Genomic DNA, 18,785 nt, shown 5'->3' with positions numbered 1-18,785 from the left:
GTATTAATTCTTACCTAAGAAGGCTGTTGGAAGGATTAGACGAGTGAGATCGTGTGAGGTGCAACTCTTTACACCTGGTAAATACTCAACAAATGTTGGCAGTTATTTCCAAGGCTTAAAAGTAAAGCCCCCAAGGTCAGACCATCTTATCGGCAACGTGCAAATCACCATCTGCATCAGAGGTTTTTAAAGCACATGCAGCATTCTTAGAATCATAGACGTTTGAAACCAGGAGAGAGATTGAAATTAGCAATTAGCAGTCCAGCACCACCTCACCGCTGATTTTATGGTCGAAAAAATTAAAATAAATGCTGATTGAGTGGCTTAAAGGCATAATTAGGACTAGGTCCTAGGTTTCCTATTTCCAAGGTTCCCTTCCTAAGGAAGGGTGTAGGAACAGGAATAACCAGAATGTTACTTTGAGTTCCAAACTGCTATCCAGGAGTATTCATTTAGCATTATTATGAGCTGTTACTAAGTGCATCATCTCAAAGCTGCAACAGTCAACAAATGGTATCAAAGCCAAAAGTTACTCAGGCAAAATGGCTCTGATGCAGAAATGGTGTGGGACTGCAAATGATGAACTTCAAAGCTTCAGAGAAGTTTGTGAGAAGAGCGACCTAAATGATCTAGGGGATTGAACAATTTCCCCATGAGGCTCAGCTGCAAAGGTGGATCTGGGTCTAGAAGCTGTAAATCCATGAGGCCTTATTAACAGATCCGCTTACTTACATTAGTTATTGTTAATATGTGTTTACTCTGCTAATACACCCCATGAATTTACAGCTTCTAAATTATTTAAAACCTCTTACAGCTTCCAGATTATTTGAAATGTCTTACTAAAATACATATTCAGCCCACAGGTTTTGTTTGTTTGTTTTTGTTTGTTTTTAATTTATTTTTAGCTGCATTGGGTCTTCCTTGCTACACGCGGGCTTTCTCTAGTTGCAGTGAGCAGGGGCTACTCTTCGTTGTGGTGCCCGGGCTTCTCATTGTGGTGGCTTCTCTTGTTGCAGAGCATGGGCTCTAGGCACTCGGGCTTCAGTAGTTTGGCACGCGGGCTCACTAGTTGTGGCTCGTGGGCTCTAGAGGGCAGGCTCAGTAGTTGTGGCGCATGGGCTTTGTTGCTCCACGGCATGTGGAATCTTCCCGGACCAGGGCTCGAAACCCGTGTCCCCTGCATTGGCAGGCGGATTCTTAACCACTGGGCCACCAGGGAAGTCCACCCACAGTTTTATTGTATTATTAGGATGCTTAAAGGCTTTATTTGCAGCTAAATGATACTTTACTGAGACCCCAACAAAGTCAGTGTTTACCAATGAACTATTCTGTCTTAATCATTGTTTCACCAAGTTCTGTGATTAAAGCCATTCTGCACAACTGGACTTAGCATGCATTTTCACCGTGTGTGACACCATCCTAGGCCCCGTGTGGGTCAAAATGAAAACTTAACACCCACTGTCTTTCTCAAAGCTACCTCAGGGAATTAAGTAATTCATTAACAATTATTACTGAGTGTTTAGGAAGCAGAAAACACTGGAAGGCACTGTGGGAAAAACAATGATCTCTAAATCACAACCCTGAGTTCACTGAGGTTGCACTCTCTCTCTGGGTAAGAGTTTAATGAACCACAAAGCAGAATATGCCAAGCAAAAAAAATGAGCATCCCAGAGAGTAGTAGCAATGCTTCGAGAGGAAGAGATTATATAGAATGCTGAAAGCTTCTCCCAAGAGCTGAAAATAAAACCACAGCAAACAGTATAGCTGATATTTTTAGCTAAATCATGTAGATGTTACCAACTGCTGAAAGTATTCAATGCATGTCCGTCCACTGCACTTAAATCCAAACTCCTCACCTGGACTGCAAGAACCACATGATTTTGTCTTTTCTTTTCCAGCTTCAACTTGTCCCATTCTCCCTCTTTTCACTGTATTCCCATCACACTGAACTTCATTCTTTGGCTCAAACACAGCAAAATCATTCCTGCCTCAGAACCTTTGCACAAGCTTTCCTCTCTGCCTGGCACGCTGTTGTCAGAGATCTTCATATGGCTGGCTCCTTCCATCATATCTTTCATTTGAGGGGTGTCCTTTCCTTGGAGGTGTCTGCCCTGATTACTTCTGTGGGCACTCTTACCTACTACTTTGTTTTATTTTCTTCATATTATTTATCCCTAATAAAGATCTTATTTGTTTATTTAGGTGTTTTTGTCTCCCCATAGGAATGAAAGCTCCAAGAGGGTAGGTTCCATGTCTCTCTCATTGGCTGCTCTATAGCTAGTAGCTAGAATAGGCTCTGGGATATAGCAGAAAGTTAATATGTATGGAAGAAAGGGAGGGAGAGAGGAAAGACCTATATAATAAGATTGTGTGAAGAACCTGGAGGCTATCATATCAGAAGGATTCCCAGAGCTTATTATCTTGTACTTCACAATCCAGCCTTAGAAAACATGACTTGATCCCATGTTAAAGTACAAATATGCTGGAATCAGAGATATTTTAAACTTCTTCCATCATTTACAGCTTAGAGACCTGGTTCTTCAAGTCATGCTTTGATAAGGAAAACAGAAAGGAGGGGGATTACTGGGCATCTGGAAGTGGGAGGTGGAGGGGCCACTGAGAGAGAAGGGTGTTGAAAGGAAAGTTGAAAGATCTGAAGGCAAGTTGGCCTAATTCCCAATTCTGCCTAAATGCAGCACTGATGGAGTGTAAGTCTTTTTCACTATTGTAATCTTCATGAAATCAAATCAATCACTAAATTTCACACATTAAAGAATAGTTTTCTTAAACTCTGTAAGGAAAGTATTGATGTCATACAATTTTTCTTCCTTCTCCAATTTAGTTAGTCTTGCATACTAATAAGCCTTGTAAATCTTCTCCAAAGATCTCTTCAGTTCCTTGAAAAAGGTGTTTCTCATACTTGACATTCTGAGTTTAGATATCTAAGTTTAGATATGCATAAGGGAATTTCACCAAAGGAACAAAACCAAGCTTAGGCAGTAGCTACTTCTCCTTCCTTCCAAAAAAACTAGAAGTAGGATGTTACTGCAGGAGTACCCAAATCTGTCTGCCAGAGGCTTCTTCTGTTTGGGCCCAGACAGGAAAAAGTTAAGAATTGTCAGGAGCTTGCTACACTCTTGGACTCCTCTTTCTCTAGGTTCAGACCTGCCTAGGCTACTAGCCAATCAAATTTCCTCCCTTGCACCCCCAATATGTCATAAAGTTCTCAATAAATTTTAGTGTTTATCATCTTAGCACTTCATAATGGAAAAACAAACAGAGCTTAAATCCAAGCTCTCAAAGGGCCTGGCGCACTGTAGTAGCTCATTAAACATTTGTTGAATGAGTGATGTGACTGGACAAATCCGTCAGAAGGAGGCCCCACAGTTGGACCCAGAATTTCACTTCGTGAGCCAAAGGAAACCATTCTCTGCCACAAAGGGACAAGCGAATCCATTTAATAACTGAGAATACTTTAAGCTTGAGGTGCTTCTCCCAGTTTAGAAAAAGAAAAATATTCTTGGACATGTTGGACATAAAAATCTGAGCGAGTCCCTGAACTATAGCTATCCCTTGGTGTTACTGCTTCCTTGAACACTCTACTCCAAATTCATTTAATTAAGCTCTCGCTTACTGATAATTAAAAGCCATCTGCCTCTGAGCTGCCAGACCTTGCCTTTTCTCTTCTTTGGATAGCACCATAATCCTGCTAGCTACTATTTGTCTTCTAAGGGAGTACCTACTTAACCAGAAGCATCGCTAGACCTTCAGAATATGAACATGGACAAAATGCGGCCTCTGCCCTCCTATAGTCCACATTGAATAGGAGAAAGAAGACATAAATCATGATAATCAAAAGTACCATGTGACCATCAAAGAGATTACAAGGATGGTTCAGAGAAGGGAGAGACGAGATTACAGGACTGCATCAAGATGACTTTCCTCTTGGCTCTGATAGATCTGTCATATCCACCCGGCTCTGGGCTTGCGTTGTCCTGTCTGACAGAACAGCCAGCTGCTCCCAGTGACCTCTGGACCTGAGTTAACCATGCTGTGACTGAGTCACACTCAACAGGAAACATATAGAAAAACAATTTTAAACCTGTATGCCAGGGATCAGAAAACTTTTTCTATAAAGGGCCAGACAGTAAATATTTTAGACTTGCAGGCCATGCGGTCTCTGTTGCAACTATTCAACTCTGCCATTGTAGTGTGAAAGCACCCAAAGAAAATATGTAAACAGATGAACATGGCTGTGTTCCAATAAAACTTATTTACAAAAGCAGGCAGTGGCCAGAAATGGCCAAAGAGCCATAGTTTGCTGATCCCTGCTCTATGCAGAAGCAAAAGTTATTTTAGTTAGCAGGTTTTCTTTTATACTGCTATACTAAATTGATTAATTCACTCAACAAACATTTATTGAGTGCCAAGGATCTATGATGTTTCAGAAATGCAAAGATGAAAAAGGATATGGTCTCAGTCCTTAAGAATATTTCTGTAGCAGAATTTGCTGTCCTGTTCCACAAGGTCCCTCTACATATTCCATTTATAATGTATTCTAGCCCTGAGTCTTTGCAAGAAGTCTGGACTATCCCCTGTCCTAGATCCACATTTTTATAATCTGCTGTTTCTTTTTTTCTACCTAGTTTCTAATCAATGTTTTAATCTGACCTTCACAACAACTATATGTGGAGATTCTGGCTAAGTTCTTGCTTGTTCTGATCTAAACTTCTGACCCTTAACAAACTTGCCTTGAGTTCTACATTCTCACTCTTTAAAAAAAAAAAAAGAAAAGAAAAGAAACTTTAAAAAAGCAGCTAACAACTATTATCAACGTATGCATCAACTGGGGCTTCTTGTCCATCTGCTGTGTACATTGTAGAGTATTAAAAATCAATGTACTGGGGCTTCCCTGGTGGCGCAGTGGTTGAGAGTCCGCCTGCCGATGCAGGGGACACGGGTTCGTGCCCCAGTCCGGGAAGATCCCACATGCCACGGAGCGGCTGGGCCCGTGAGCCATGGCCGCCGAGCCTGCGCGTCCGGAGCCTGTGCTCCGCAATGGGAGAGGCCACAACAGTGAGAGGCCCGTGTACCTCCAAAAAAAAAAAAAATCAATGTACTGAATGGGCCATTTTCTGCTCCCATAGAACTGTTGATTTGGCCTAAGCCAGGAACAAGAGACAAGTACCTGACTTCTAAAGAAAGGGCCAACCATTGAGACCAGACTGTGCCTCCAGGGCTTTTTAAGAGGTGGAAAGATAAACATAGGACAATTACCTACCTCCACCCTCACCTCAGGGGGAAGAAAATCATCCCTGAGTAGTCAGCCTATGGGGGAGGTTCTTGCTTTTCTCTCTCTTTCAGAACTGTGTTAGAAATTGGAGATCATAGTAGACAGGCAGGATTGGCTACTCATTCCAGCGTTGTCTGCTCAGGCCAATAAATTTGTTGATCTGCCCTGACCCTACCACTAAGAGGAAAGAGAAATGGGAGAGAAAGAAGGCAGAACAGAGAGAAAGAGGGTAAGGGAGCAGCCTCACTGTCACCTTTGTACAAAAATGTGTAGATCTCTCATTGATTGTGATACCATGGAGGGTGCACTTTGGTAAAATCTTGTCAATACCTGACCCAAGAGAACAGCCCATGAAGTGGGAAGATCCCAGGAACAAGAGACTGTGTACTTCTGGGAAGTAGCTGAAGGAGGCGATTAAGAAAAAACTGACTTCAAGGAAACACGCAATGGGAAGGGCTCACAGAACCCACCAGAACATACCCATGTACCTTTGAGAACATCAGCACGCCAGTCACACAGAGGATAGCTAGTCTGTATTATCCAGAGAAGCAGCCACAGCCTTAAAGGAGGGTGCTATGCTGATAAGCAGTCAAAGAGATGCTTGTCCTTCTCCTGTTCTCCCTCTCAGCTCTCAGCATCAGAAGAGTTAGACCTTGAAAAGGAACAGGTCGAAAAGACAGGTATTCTAGAACCAGAATCACCATACACACACACACTACATACTTCAACACCTAATCATGTCTCCTTTCCATTTCAGGCCCCTGGAGCCATTGGTCTGGCCTGTAGCTAGGAGGAAAAAGCTTTGAATCCGATTTGAGTTTGGCATATATTGAAATTATGGAATCTCCCCAAGAGATTTGCTACCCAATGAGAAAGAATAATTTGACATAGGACACAGAGGGAAGAGACTGTAGACAACAATATTAAATCATATTTATGTTTGGAGTTCATGTTTGAACCCCAGTGAATTAAAACTCCTCAGTCAATCAGGATTTCCGAAAGCGTGTACTGTGGATTTCAGTTTCCCAAATTTGCAAATGGCAAAAGGCTCTGTAATCAAACCATAAATGTGGGAAACATTCTTAAAAAACCATTAAGCACTTTAAAATGTTAAAGCATCTGAATACTATGGTAAATAAACCAGTTTAAATTTGCTTAGCTCACTGTTTTATATATTTATTTGATCATAGAAACTTTCTTTTTCTATGAGATTGTTATTATTAATATTCTTCAAAATACACTTTTGAAAATTCTGTTCGAAAAAAATATCAAGGCCTGGCTAATAAGTCTAAACTCAAAGTCATATGAATGCCAACTGGGCAATTAATGGAAAGAAACCTGTTTCTTTTGGGTTTGGGTTCCTTGCCTGTCTGCGTCATTCCCTCCAGGACTGCAGGAGCTGTGCAACTCTTGGCAGTATCATTTACATGGAAATCTATGTGAGGGATGCCCCCTGGAGTTGTTCGCACCAATGAGGACCACATGAGAAAACATGTACTTTATGAGGGGGTTGAAAAGCCGAAAAAGGTCTTGGAAAATTGAGAGGAGTAAGCCCTTCTAGGGAGTGTAAGGCTTAAGTCAGAAAATAAAGTTGGAAGCTTGGAATAAGTGGAAGGTTATCAATACCATAGCTCCCGAGAGGCATTTTTCATGTCTTTCCTACCCTATGAAAGACTTTCATGATCAAACTTCTGCAGACTGTAAAAAATTAATAAACAGAAACCTCAGTTAAAATGGGGTCAGTGGGGCTTCCCTGGTGGCACAGTGGTTAAGAATCTGCCTGCCAATGCAGGGGACACAGGTTCAAGCCCTGGTCTGGGGAGATCTCACATGCCGTGGAGCAACTAAGCCCCTGCACCACAACTGCTGAGCCTGTACTCTAGAGCCTGTGAGTCACAACTACTGAGCCCCCGAGCTGCAACCACTGAAGCATGCGCACCTAGAGCCCATGCTCTGCAACAAGAGAAGCCACCGCAATGAGAAGCCTACGCACCACAACAAACAACAAAGTGTAGCCCCCACTCGCCGCAGCTAGAGGAAGCCCGCACATAGCAATGAAGACCCAATGCAGCCAAAAATAAATTAATTAATTAATTAAGTTTATTTTTTTTTAAATGGGGTCAGGGGACTTGCCTGGTGGCACAGTGGTTAAGACTCCACACTCCCCATGCAGGAGGCCCAGGTTCGATCCCTGGTCAGGGAACTAGACCCCACGTGCATGGCACAAATAAGAGTTCACATGCCACAACTAAGGAGCCTGCGAGCCACAACTAAGACCCAGTGCAACCAAATAAATAAATATATATATATATTTTTTTTTTTTTTTTTTTTTAAATGGGGTTGGGAGACAAGAAGAGGGAGCTCTCATGCCTTGTGGCAATAGCAGAGCCCAGTAGGGAGAAAGACTCCTCTCCTTTCCTGGCAAAGACTCAGGCAAAGAATAGCTTTTGTTTACTGTAGTCCTTCCAACTTCCTTTTCCTCTCTATGAAAGTGTTCTCCTTTCCTTGCTGTGGGGGTACTTGCATGTGGCTCACCATGGTTACAGGTCCTGAATTGCTATTCTCTGCTGATCCCAAATAAACCCATCTTTGCTGGAAAACTATTTGGCAGTCTATCTGGTTTAGGTCAACAAGACAAAAAACAAAACAAAAATGATACCAAAGCCCCAGGAAAGTTGACATCTGTACAGTCGTATGAGGGAGGAGCCAGGACAAAGGAGTATGGCAGAAAAGGTTCATACACAGCATCAGCTAGAGATGGCTTCACACCTTCCGGAGAAAAGACTTAGGCGTGAGGAAAGACTTAGTCTCGAGCCCTGGTTGGTTCTAGTTGGGCAAGTTGGGGCTGCTAAAAGCTACTGCTCAGTAGCCAACAGAGGAGGGCCAACTGGAAGAGGCTGAAGAGCTAGCAGGAGCCATGGTCCCCATATTTTCCTATCTTGCCAAAGCCTTTGGTTACCCTGGCTCTTACCTATTTACAGGTTGTCTAGAGGTGACTAATTTGTCGTGATTTATCACAATTATTTTCAAATCTCTAATGTGCCCTGTCAGAACCTCCTCTGTAAATGATTTGGTTCCTACAGAGATGAAGTGTACAAAGAGTAGTTCCTCCTTAATTTAAGACTAGATGTTTGACAAGATAGCAGTCAACCCAGACCACAACAGAAGTTGAGGTGGCATTTTAGAATCAGAAATGTGATGCAAAAAAATAAATAAATAACAACATTAAAACATTTTCTCTCTTGCTTTTTTCATGTGAAATTAATATTTCAGTTTTTCTGTGCTTGGTATTATCTCCCTTTTCCAAGTTTCTCATACTCTCAATATTTAATTTTTATAAAATTAAGTAAAGGATGAATTAAGTGTGATTTTTATGGTCCACTACAAATGTTTTAAACTTTATCTTCCCAAGTTAAAAATATTCTTCCTCAAGAAGTCCATTTACAAAACCTGATAGTTGTGACTTTGTGAGAACGGTAGCACTCTTTCTATTTCTAAAGGCACAAAAGAACAGGGACTTCCCTGGTGGCGCAGTGGTTAAGAATCTGCCTGCAAATGCAGGGGACTCAGGTTCGAGCCCTGATCCAGGAAGATCCCACGTGCCGCGGAGCAACTAAGCCCATGTGCCACAACTACTGAGCCTGCGCTCTAGAGCCCAGGAGCCCCCACTACTGAAGCCCGCGTGCCTAGAGGCTGTGCTCTGTAACAAGAGAAGCCACCGCAATGAGAAGCCTGTGCACCGCAATGAAGAGTAGCCCCCTGCTCGCCCCAACTAGAGAAAGCCCGCGCACGGCAATGAAGACCTAATGCAGCCAAAAATAAACAAATAAATTTATTTTTTAAAAAATAAAAATAAAGGCATTGAAGAACAAAAATAAAAGCATTTCTCATAGTTAGGACCAGATGATGCCAAGAGGTAACGTAACATAACTAGGTCGAGCAAACATAAATTTATTAGTCTTTCACACTTTTACTTTCCTTATCTGCAAAATGGAGGTTTTTTATAATACCTACTGTACAGACTTGTGTGTGGATTGAAAGAGAGAGTGAAGTCTGGTACATAATGAGATTTCAATAACTGACAGAAAAACAATGAAATAAAAATGATTTCCTACTCTAGCTCTATTTTAGATGTAGTTGACAAAGTTTCTCTTGTGAGTTAACCAATCCAATATTGAAAGCACTATGGTAATTATACATAAATAATTTTACAAATTTATAATTATATATTTAAAAGCATTTTCCCATTAAAATTTTTAAATAATTTCTTTTCATTGCTATGATATGATGGCATCTGTCTTTAATATATCTGTGTATATTTTATACCAGTAAAGAATAGGATATATATGTAATTGCTAAATAGCTCCATCAAATGAACATTAAGATCAAGTAATAGCCGAGCATACATATCACTTTCTAACAAATAGTCTCACCTCCTTATAAATCTAAATATACACAGTAGTAGTATTTGGCCATATATACTGTTTTTTATTATGGCCATATGCAATATCTATTCCATTATTTGGCAAAAAATGAATTAAGTACAATTTTATGTGCTGTAGAAAATATTTTAAAACTTTATCTTGCCAAGTTAAACATGTTTTTTCCTCAAGAAATCTGTTTACAAAACATTTACAGAAAATGCTATCTGAGACTTTTTTTACATTAATAATAATTTCTATTTCTTAACAAGAAGCATGTCTCAGAACAGTTTTTCTCATATTTTAAAAGGAATTTGCCCATAAATTAGATACAAATGTGTATGGAATTTTTAATCCTTTAAGAACAGCTAATTAAATCTTTTTTCCTAGGTGCCTCTGGTTTAGGCACGCTGTGTGTGGTACTTCCCGTGGTTTGTCATTTTGCTTTAATGGCAGGGGAAGAAACCAGCAAAGCTCAGTAACCACACTGCATATCAAAATGTCGCCATGGCAGCATTTGTCCACTTGTCAGAGTCGTTCTGTGTGACTCAGCCATTCATTTTGTTGAATCAATATTGAAGCTTTTGAGATTTATTACTTGAGGTTTGGGAGCAAGCAAGGCAAACAAATCCTTCGTTCCTAATATCAAGTTCTATTTGGGTCAAGATTATGATTTCTGTCGACACTTCATTTATGAGGATAGACTATAAAGTTTCCACTCTTTGCATAATTATCTTGTAATAAGCTTACATTTACATGCCTGATAATACAGTGAAAAAGAATTTAAAGTTTCTAAAAACACTCTGTGGACTGTGGTAAGCTTGTCAAATGCTGAATTCAAATATCTAATTTCCTGGGCGATATGGGGGAGGAGGGCAGGGAGGAGAGATTTTCTTTTGATAGAAAATCTTTAAATCTTTAATATACGATTCCTTAAATTCCATTTTTATGTATCCCATCTAGAGGCATAATTAATAAGAACCAGGACAAGCATGTTAACTACTAAATCTTTCTGTTTATTAATGTCCACTTTCCCCCTTCAACAAATATAAAATTGTAAAACTCATCTTTTCTATTTTCAAATACTGAGATTTCTTCAAATTTTTTTTTATAATCACATAAGTTTCAAGTGGATAGGGTCACAAAATGAGTCTGATTTCTCAGTCTAAATACTCTCTGTGTGTATTTTCAGTTATCACTGGGCTAAATTCAGTGTACAGCTCATCAATACTGTCCAACAATGAAATGAGAAATTTTCACAAGTATGGATCTGCCCGGTGAGACCCTGAAATGTCTTTGAAGCCTCATTGACATATAGGGCAGGCTAATGTGAGAGAGGGCAAGGTTCTCTTCAGTATTCCTCCTTTATACATCTTCCCAGACCCAAGGAGTCTCCCATTTAACATCTTCTGACCTAAGCCAGTCCTACGACCATCCACACAGGACGCTGTGATGCAATTATCTTCAGTGCGGCGAGTCTACACCAGATAAAATTATGACGTCATCGGGGTTGGGCCATAGGATCTGCTATCCCAGGACCCCCAAGTTCTACCAAGAACTTCTTCAAACTGAGGTAATGTTTATTTTACCAATGGCTGCAAGGAAACAAAGCCACTGCAAACAAAGCTCCCGCTGTCTATTCCCCACATGGGTGGGAAAATCAAGCCCAGTGGGAAGAGAGGTTTGACTGATGCTATGTTTGGAGATCACGCAGGGCCTTGCAAAGTATATGTATGCGTGGGTGCTTGTCTACTTAAAACAGACATCGTTGCCAGCAGCCTTAGACTTAAGTTTGGAGGGCTTTACGTTCCAAATATCCAGTCAGCTTTCTTAACTTAAACAATTTCATACAGCCACAGGAATTTCAACTCATACTGAAATGCATATGAGTACTCTTTGCAGTTTCTGGCTAAGGTAATGAAAAAGTTTTTGAAGTGGATCATGATGATATATAACATCGTGAATGTAATTAATGTCACTGAACTGATGCTTAAAAATGATTAAAATGGCAAACTTTATGCTATATTTATTTTACTATTACTTTTCAACATTAATAACGTTATATATCAAAAACCATTGAATTGTACATTTTAAATGGATGAATTGTATGGTACATGAATTATATCTCAAGAAAATGGTTTAAAGAAAGGAAAGAAAAAAAGAGTATTCTGCAGGAAGCTTCATTGCTTTGTCTGTAGCTTGTATTGTAAGTCAGGTCATATCAGAAAAGTTACACTGGAATTGTCTCACTTTTCAGAAAATCTAAATTCTTTTGAGTTTTTCTCTTTGTAGGGTTCTGAAAAAGAAAAAGAGGTTTTTAAGATTGTGCTTGAAAGAGTACTATGCAGACAAATACAGCCTTAGCATTGCATTAGAGTAATCCCACATGGAACACTCCCAAACAAAATGTTCACTCATACTCCTTAGTTTTTCTTTTTTCTCTTTTTCTTTTTCTTTTTTCTTCTAAAAGCAAAGAAGTGAATTGTGAATATTTCCTACAAGAAATGCTGAGCTGGTTAATTTTTGATAATTATAAAATCACGGGTGGTCACCAGTTCAAAGAAAATCTTTCCCAAATAAAACCAATTATGAGCAGAGATTTTAACTGTGTCCCTTAATCCACTGCCAAAATGCGGTGTCAATAGAACAGAATGTGAAAGCTGCAGCTTTGATATGAAAGGTACTGAAAGTATTCATCTTTTGGTAGTTGTTCTGCCACCATATGGAATGGAATAAAAGGAGAAAGAATTATGCAGCATCAACTTGAATTATGCAATTGGAGAAAAGGAAAAGCAAATCATAACCAGATGTGTCTAAGCATACATTTTTATTATAAAAATTTCCTTTGATATCACCAGGCACCCAACACACTCTGCTGGCAGTGTGAAGTAATTGAAAATAATATAAAAGAAAAAATTTAGACTAACATATATTATCATTTATTTACAGCAGAGAAATACTATCAGAAATGCCTTTAAAACATCAATATTAGGCTGAACCACATGAAACTGATATTTTCTTACGTTAAAATGGTCAAACAATGGCAAAATTGTTGAATAGTAGCAATTTTATATAATTTAATCTAATACACAATTTTCCTCCTAATTTAAAGTGGCAGCCCATTCGGTTCTTTATCATCATCATTCAATAGAATAAAAGACATTTATTTAATTTTATGCAGTTTATTTAATTTTAAATTATTTAACATTTTCAGCCCCTTTCCCTAAACACATGAATGAATTAATGTTCCTTTTTCCCCCTTGTTTTTTTTTTTTGATTTATTTTTTTGTCTGCCTTGGGTCTTTGTTGCTGCACGCAGGTTTTTCTCTAGTTGTGGAGAGCGAGGGCTACTCTTTGTTATGGTACACGGGCTTCTCACTGTGGTGGCTTCTCTTGTTGTGGAGCATGGGCTCTAGGCCTGCAGACTTCAGTAGTTGTGGCATGTGGGCTCAGTAGTTGTGGCTCGTGGGCTCTAGAGCACAGGCTCGGTAGTTACGGTGCATGGGCTTAGTTGCCCCACGGCATGTGGGATCTTCCTGGACCAGGGCTTGAACCCATGTCCCCTGCATTGGCAGGTGGATTCTTAACCACTGCACCACCAGGGAAGCCCTTTCCCCCTTGTTTAATAAATATTTTATAAGTTGGATATACTTACAGTTACTTACTTAAAATTTTTCACTCGTCCTTCTGTTAGGGGTACTCTCAGACAGTCGTGAGGCACTCCAGTGGAGGCCCTTCTCTATTTGAGATGATGGTAGGAGGAGAAAACTCTTTTCCAGATCGACTCTGCTCCTATAACCGTTCTACAAAATGGGGACATAAACAATGTGCCAGGCTTCCTCCCTTTGCTACTTTGAGGGGCCCAGAAGCAGGTAGTATGGGCGCGTTGAGGGATTGGAGGAGCTGAGAGAGAGGTGTAGGGCTGCTGGAGTGGGACTGAGTGGAATTTAACCCAAATGGAACTAGAGGGCAAAAGCAGATCCTACTATGGATGACCGTCCTACCTCCAATCAGAAACACCACATCTCCTCTAGGGTCTCGAGAGAAAGCCTAGCGTTGGAAAACAGAAGGTAAAGCCAAAGATGAGAAGCTGGCTCATCTTAGGAACAGTGTGAAAGGAGAGAAGAATGGGAAGCAAGAAGGGGGCAGAATGGGACTGAGTTGAAAGAGACAAAGAACTCTGTCACTGAGCGTTGCCTGCACAACCTAGTTTAAAGATGTAGTACTGGGAGTTGGATGGGGAAGTGGACAAGCACTGTCCATGTTCCAGGCTCAATGGCCAGAGCAGAATGGGTTTCCCAACACATGCTTGGCCCACGCTCAGACAACTGTGGTTGGCTCCCATTGTAGGGGCAGGATTTGGGTGGTACTACTGAAAAATATTATGTTGTCAGTGATAATCTCCTCCATTCAACAACTGGAAAAGTTCTGTTTGCAGTTCACAAAACTGTGCTTAGCACACACCTCTGGACATTTCCCAAAAGGAGAATAACCATTAAACAACTCTTCCTAAATTAAAGTCAAAGATCAGAGGCAGTCTGGCAGTGATGGAGGATGATGCTGTTTTCCAGAGTTACCTGAGGAGAAATACTGGAAAGGGGTTCCACACCAAAGTAGCCAGTTTATTAAATTAACTCAGTTTTGTTCTTTCTCACCACTGACTCATTAAAGCTACGCTGCATTCTTCTCTGTCCAAGGATGAAATCTTGGGTGGATCCCATGTTTCACATTCACTTTTCAACTACTAACAAATGATCTCATGCTCAGATAGTATAAGCAAAGCTTAACCTCCCTCCCATTTACGCTTTGAGAGTCAGTCTGTTCTTGCTTGTGTCTGATCCAGGTGATAAAGCCTACAATGGAGAAGGAGGGCATGGTCATTCTTTTTCTCGATTCCTCCCAACTCTTTTTTTTGCGGTACGCGGCCTTCTCACTGTTGTGGCCTCTCCCGTTGCGGAGCACAGGCTCCGGACGTGCAGGCTCAGCGGCCATGGCTCATGGGCCCAGCCGCTCCATGGTATGTGGGATCTTCCCGGACTGGGGCACGAACCCGCGTCCCCTGCATCGGCAGGCGGACTCTCAACAACTGCGCCACCAGGGAAGCCCCCTTCCAACTCTTAAACTTATCCATTTTACTGTGCTCTTTTATGGGTCCTTCAGGGTTGGAAAGAAGGGAAAGAGATATATAGAGGTAAAGAAATGTTCTTTCCTAAATGAGTTCTTCGAAGAGTCTCATCTATGGGGACATCTGACATGGGAGGGCTATGTTTCCCTGGGCAGGCCACTTAAAATTAACCTTTCAGCCCCTGCCTTCTCACAGTCTGTCACAGATCCTGAGGGTAGGGGTCGCTTCATTCTTCCAGATATACCTCTTGAGTGTGGTATCTTTAAAAGATTTAGACTCTCTCTCATGTCCACAACTGACCCTCAGAACACACCTTTCCCTTGCCATCACTCTACCTCAGAGCAGCGTCAAACTCACCTTTTGACTTTTTTAGGATGAGTCAGGTACCAGTCTATCTGTCCCTCAAACTCCATGTCAAGTTCTCTAAATGATTCTCTGACTCTCTACCACTCTTGCCTGGGGGTGGCAGAAGTGGAATGCACAGCACAATGACAGCTCTCTCCAAAGGAATTCTCACGACAAGCCTCAAGATCAATCTCCTGGATTCCACTTATACACCCTGTAGGTAAAAGATAAAAATCACAAAATCAGTTATCAGTCTCTTTACAATGTTAGTTAGTGGTTAAGTTTGCAGATTCTAGAACAACTGAGCTCAGAACTCTGCTCTATACTATTTACTAGATAGCTGACCTTAGACAAGACACAATCTCTCAGCATCCTTACAAAGTACTGGAACCCATAAGAAATAAAAGAAATACCTACAACATAAATTGTTTTAAAATTAAGTGTGTTAAGTACTTAGAAAAGTGCCTGGTCCCCAATAAGGAGGCAAATCTACACATTGTGTGTCTTTTGATACGATGCACTGAGAAGTACCCAACATCACCCATGTAGGATTCTTGTCCCCCAAAATTTAACCGGAATCTAATCATGAGAAAACAATCAAACAAATCCAAATTGAGGTACAGCTACAAAACAACTGCAGACTAGATTTCTCAAAAATATCAAAGTTGTGTAAGATAAAGTAACAGATGGGGGAGGAGAGCTGGGAAACTCTTCTAAATTAAAAGAAACTCAAGAGGCATGACAACTAAATGCAATGCATGAACCTTGATTAAATCTTGGATATTATTTTAAAATAAATAAATAAACACAAAAAGAAAATCAGATAAAGGACATAATCAGGACAATCTTGGATGTCTACATGTAAACTGAATATTAGAGAATAAGATTTTATCATATTATATTTCTTGAGTTAATGTCCTCCTTCTCAGGAAACATAACATATGCTGAGGTATTTAGGGATGAAGAGTCATGAAGTCTGTACCTTATTCTCAAATTATTCTTCAAAATATTATACTAAAAATAAAAATAATAGTACAATACACATAACAAATCTCTTAGAACAATAATTGGTACATAATAAATAATCAGTAAATTATGTATTATTAGCATAGCTACCTAGATAACAGGAAAAATCACATTTGAAATTATTATACATTTGTCAAATTGAAGTACTGTACTGAATTATGAATTTCCTAACATCTTTCCTAACATTCCACTGTACATATATACCACATTTTCTTTTACCCATTCATCTGTTGGTGTACATTTAGGTTGCTTCCATGTCTTGGCTATTGTGAATAGTGCTGCAAGGAACATTGGGGTGCAGGTATCTTTTTGAATTATAGTTTTCTCTGGATATATGCCCAGGAGTGGGATCCCTGGATCATATGGTATCTCTACTTCTAGTTTTTAAAGGAACCTCCATACTGTTCTCCATAGTGGCTGAACCAATTTACATTCCCACCAACAGTGTAGGAGGGTTCCTTTTTCTCCACACCCCCTCCAGCATTTATTTGTAGACTTTTTAATGTGGCCATTCTGATTGGTATGAGGTGATACCTCATTGCAGTTTTGATTTACATTTTTCTAATAATTAGGGATGTTGAGAATATTTTCATGTGCTTGTTGGCCATTTGTATGTGTTCTTTGGAGAGATGTCTATTTAGGTCTTCTGCACATTTTTTATTGTTTTCTTTTTTTATATATATACTAAGCTGTATGAGCTGTTTGTATATTTTGGAAATTAATCCCATGTCAGTAGTATCATTTACAAATATTTTTCCCCCAGTCAATAGGTTGTCTTTTCATTTTGTTTATGGTTTCCTTTGCTGTGTAAAAGCTTTTAAGTTTATTAGATCCCATTTGTTTATTTTTATTTCCATTACTCTAGGAGACAGATCCAAAAAAAATTTGGATTTATGTCAAAGAATGTTCTGCCTACGTTTTCCTCTAGGAGTTTTATAGTAGCCAGTCTTACATTTAACTCTTTAATCCGTTTTGAGTTTATTTTTGTGTATGGTGTTAGAGAATGTTCTAATTTCATTCTTTTACATACAGCTGTCCAGTTTTCCCAGCTCCACTTATTGAAGAGACTGTCATTTCTCCATTGTATATTCTGCCTCCTTTGTCATAGATTAACTGACCATAAGTGTGTGGGTTTGTTTCTGGGCTCTCTATCCTTTTCCATTGATCTATGTGCCAGTACCATATGATTTTGATGACTGTAGCTTTGCAGTATAGTCTGAAGTTAGGGAGTGTGATTCCTGAAGCTCTGTTCTTCTTTCTCAAGATTGTCTTGGCTATTCAAAGTTTTTTGTGTTTCCTTGCAAAATTTTAAAGTATAATATTTGTTCTAGTTCAGTGAAAAATGTCATTGGTATTTTGATAGGGATTGCATTGAGTCTGTAGATTTCTTTGGGTAGTATGGTCATTTTAACAATACTAATCCTTCCAATTCAAGAACACAGTATATCTTTCCATCTTTTTGTGTTTTCTTCAATTTCTTTCATCAGTGTCTTATAGTTTTTTGAGTACATGTCTTTTATCTCCTGAGGTAAGTTTATTCCTTTTGCACAGCAAAGGAAACCATCAACAAAACAAATAAACAACTTACTGAATGGGAGAAAATATTTGCAAAAGATATGATTGATAAGGGATTAATATCCAACATATGTAAACAGCTCATACAACTCAACATCAAAAAAAATTTTTTAATGGGCAGAAGATCTGAATAAACATTTTTCGAAAGAGGAAATGCAGAGGGCCAACAGGCAGATGAAAAGATGCTTACCATCACTAATCATCAGGGAAATGCAAATCAAAACCACAATGAGATATCACCTCACACTTATCAGAATGGCTATCGTCAAAATGAACACAAATAACAAATGTTGGAGTGGATCTGGAGAAAAGGCAACTCTCATATACTTTTGCTGGGAATGTAAATTGGTACAGCCAATTAGAAACAGTATGGAGATTTCTCAAAAAACTAAAAATAGAATTACCACATGACCCAGAAATTCCACTCCTGGGTATATATAAAAAACAAAAACACTAATTCAAAAAGATACACACACTTCAAAGTTCATAGCAACATTATATACAATTGCCAAGATATGCAAGTGATCTTCTGTCCAGCAACAGAAGCATGACTAAAGAAGATCAGTAATACATACAATGGAATACCACTCAGCCATAAAAAAGAATGAAATTGCCATTTGTAACAACATGGATGGACTTGGAGAGTATTATGCTACATAAAATAAGTTAGACAAAAATAGACAAATACCCTATGATGTCACTTATATGTGGAATCCAAAAAATACAACAAACTAGTGAATATAACAAAAAAGAAACCAACTCACAGATATAGAAAAAAAAACCTGATGGTTACCAGTGGGGAGAGGGACGGAGAGAGGGGCAATATAGAGCTAGGGGATTAAGAGGCAGAAACTATTATGCATAAAATAAGCTACAAGGATATACCATACAACACAGGGACTATAGACAATATTTTATAATAACTGTAAATGGACTATAACCTGTAAAAACTATGAATGACTATATTGTACACTGGTAACTTATATAATATTGTATATCA

This window comes from Phocoena phocoena, chromosome 3 (assembly GCF_963924675.1).
Source record: "Phocoena phocoena chromosome 3, mPhoPho1.1, whole genome shotgun sequence".
Taxonomy (NCBI): domain Eukaryota; kingdom Metazoa; phylum Chordata; class Mammalia; order Artiodactyla; family Phocoenidae; genus Phocoena; species Phocoena phocoena.
This window is presented reverse-complemented; position numbering follows the sequence as displayed.